This window comes from Carassius gibelio, chromosome B22, assembly GCF_023724105.1.
Source record: "Carassius gibelio isolate Cgi1373 ecotype wild population from Czech Republic chromosome B22, carGib1.2-hapl.c, whole genome shotgun sequence".
Classification (NCBI taxonomy): Eukaryota; Metazoa; Chordata; class Actinopteri; order Cypriniformes; family Cyprinidae; genus Carassius; species Carassius gibelio.
The window spans coordinates 45,153,146-45,155,645 of record NC_068417.1 but is presented as its reverse complement, the minus strand read 5'-3'; the positions used below and the strand labels follow the sequence as shown (position 1 = coordinate 45,155,645).

Genomic DNA, 2,500 nt, shown 5'->3' with positions numbered 1-2,500 from the left:
TAACCAGGCCCAAACCTGCTTAGCTTCCGAGATCAGACGAGATCAGGCATAGCCAGGATGATATGGCCGTAAGCGAAGTCTGCTGCAAAGAGAGGGCTATTTAAAGACCAGCCAATCTTATCGCCAGTACATTATATAAGTAGGAATGAAAACCCAAAAGCTTAAAGCACCTGGTATTATATATATATATATATATATATATTTTTTTTTTTTTTTTTTTTAATGAAAGATTATTATAGAATTCGTGAAATTTTCCAAAAAGATTAAAGCACCTGGTATTCCCAGGCAGTCTCCCATCCATGTACTAACAAGGCGCAAACCTGCTAATATTCAGAGATTGGGCATTGACTCTATTTTTTGGCAAAATTATTATATACTAAGTGAAAAATTTCCAAAAAGCTTACAGCACCTGGTATTCCCAGGGGGTCTCCCATCCAAGTACTAACCAGGCCCAAACCTGCTTAGCTTCCGAGATCAGACGAGATCGGGCATAGCCAGGATGGTATGGCCGTAAGCGAAGTCTGCTGCAAAGAGAGGGCTATTTAAAGAACAGCCAATCTTATCGCCAGTACATTATATAAGTAGGAAAGAAAACCCAAAAGCTTAAAGCACCTGGTATTCCTAGGCAGTCTCTCATAAATGTACTAACCAGACCTAAACCTGCTAAGATTCAGAGATCGGGCATTGACTCTATTTTTTGGCAAAATTATTATAAACTAAGTGAAAAATGTCCAAAAAGCTTACAGCACCTGGTATTCCCAGGCGGTCTCCCATCCAAGTACTAACCAGGCCCAAACCTGCTGAGCTTCCGAGATCAGACGAGATCGGGCATAGCCAGGTTGGTATGGCCGTAAGCGAAGTCTGCTGCAAAGAGAGGGCTATTTAAAGATCAGCCAATCTTATCGCCAGTACATTATATAAGTAGGAAAGAAAGCCCAAAAGCTTAAAGCACCTGGTATTCCTAGGCAGTCTCTCATCAAAGTACTAACCAGACCTAAACCTGCTAAGATTCAGAGATCGGGCATTGACTCTTTTTTTTATTTATTATTTTTTTTTTTTAAATGAAAGACTATTATATAATTCGTGAAATTTTCCAAAAAGATTAAAGCACCTGGTATTCCCAGGCAGTCTCCCATCCATGTACTAACCAGGCCCAAACCTGCAAATATTCAGAGATCGGCATTGACTCTATTTTTTGGCAAAATTATTATATACTAAGTGAAAAATGTAAAAAAAGCTTACAGCACCTGGTATTCCCAGGCAGTCTCCCATCCATGTACTAACCAGGCCCAAACCTGCTAATATTCAGAGATCGGCATTGACTCTATTTTTTGGCAAAATTATTATATACTAAGTGAAAAATGTCCAAAAAGCTTACAGCACCTGGTATTCCCAGGCGGTCTCCCATCCAAGTACTAACCAGGCCCAAACTTGCTTAGCTTCCTAGATCAGACGAGATCGGGCATAGCCAGGTTGGTATGGCCGTAAGCGAAGTCTGCTGCAAAGAGAGGGCTATTTAAAGAACAGCCAATCTTATCGCCAGTACATTATATAAGTAGGAAAGAAAGCCCAAAAGCTTAAAGCACCTGGTATTCCTAGGCAGTCTCTCATAAAAGTACTAACCAGACCTAAACCTGTTAAGATTCAGAGATCGGGCATTGACTCTTTTTTTTTTTTAATGAAAGATTATTATATAATTCGTGAAATTTTCCAAAAAGATTAAAGCACCTGGTATTCCCAGGCAGTCTCCCATCCATGTACTAAGCAGGCCCAAACCTGCTAATATTCAGAGATCGGCATTGACTCTATTTTTTGGCAAAATTATTATATACTAAGTGAAAAATGTCCAAAAAGCTTACAGCACCTGGTATTCCCAGGCGGTCTCCCATCCAAGTACTAACCAGGCCCAAACCTGCTTAGCTTCCGAAATCAGACGAGATCGGGCATAGCCAGGTTGGTATGGCCGTAAGCGAAGTCTGCTGCAAAGAGAGGGCTATTTAAAGACCAGCCAATCTTATCGCCAGTACATTATATAAGTAGGAAAGAAAACCCAAAAGCTTAAAGCACCTGGTATTCCTAGGCAGTCTCTCATCAAAGTACTAACCAGACCTAAACCTGCTAAGATTCAGAGATCGGGCATTGACTCTTTTTTTTTTTTTTTTTTTTTTTTTTTAATGAAAGATTATTATATAATTCGTGAAATTTTCCAAAAAGATTAAAGCACTTGGTATTCCCAGGCAGTCTCCCATCCATGTACTAATCAGGCCCAAACCTGCAAATATTCAGAGATCGGCATTGACTCTATTTTTTGGCAAAATTATTATATACTAAGTGAAAAATGTCCAAAAAGCTTACAGCACCTGGTATTCCCAGGCAGTCTCCCATCCATGTACTAACCAGGCCCAAACCTGCTAATATTCAGAGATCGGCATTGACTCTATTTTTTGGCAAAATTATTATATACTAAGTGAAAAATTTCCAAAAAGCTTACAGCACCTGG

The 2,500-nt window shown here is 39.6% G+C and overlaps 6 non-coding genes across 6 annotated transcripts in view; all 6 read right to left on the bottom strand.

The window, feature by feature from the left end:
• LOC128003486 (5S ribosomal RNA) overlaps positions 1 to 74 on the bottom strand; it is a 119-nt gene extending 45 nt beyond the window's left edge. The window contains exon 1 of the ribosomal RNA XR_008176209.1: positions 1 to 74. This exon is cut by the window's left edge and continues 45 nt beyond it. This is a non-coding gene — a ribosomal RNA (5S ribosomal RNA).
• A 323-nt stretch (positions 75 to 397) lies between these two features.
• Positions 398 to 516, bottom strand: LOC127996382 (5S ribosomal RNA). The gene has a single exon (XR_008169290.1). It is a non-coding gene; the product is annotated as a 5S ribosomal RNA (ribosomal RNA).
• A 221-nt stretch (positions 517 to 737) lies between these two features.
• Positions 738 to 856, bottom strand: LOC127999514 (5S ribosomal RNA). The gene has a single exon (XR_008172330.1). It is a non-coding gene; the product is annotated as a 5S ribosomal RNA (ribosomal RNA).
• Positions 857 to 1,371: 515 nt separating this feature from the next.
• On the bottom strand, positions 1,372 to 1,490 carry LOC128004442 (5S ribosomal RNA). The gene has a single exon (XR_008177131.1). It is a non-coding gene; the product is annotated as a 5S ribosomal RNA (ribosomal RNA).
• Positions 1,491 to 1,852: 362 nt separating this feature from the next.
• LOC127997367 (5S ribosomal RNA) lies at positions 1,853 to 1,971 on the bottom strand. The gene has a single exon (XR_008170232.1). It is a non-coding gene; the product is annotated as a 5S ribosomal RNA (ribosomal RNA).
• A 513-nt stretch (positions 1,972 to 2,484) lies between these two features.
• LOC127996374 (5S ribosomal RNA) overlaps positions 2,485 to 2,500 on the bottom strand; it is a 119-nt gene continuing 103 nt past the window's right edge. The window contains exon 1 of the ribosomal RNA XR_008169282.1: positions 2,485 to 2,500. This exon is cut by the window's right edge and continues 103 nt beyond it. This is a non-coding gene — a ribosomal RNA (5S ribosomal RNA).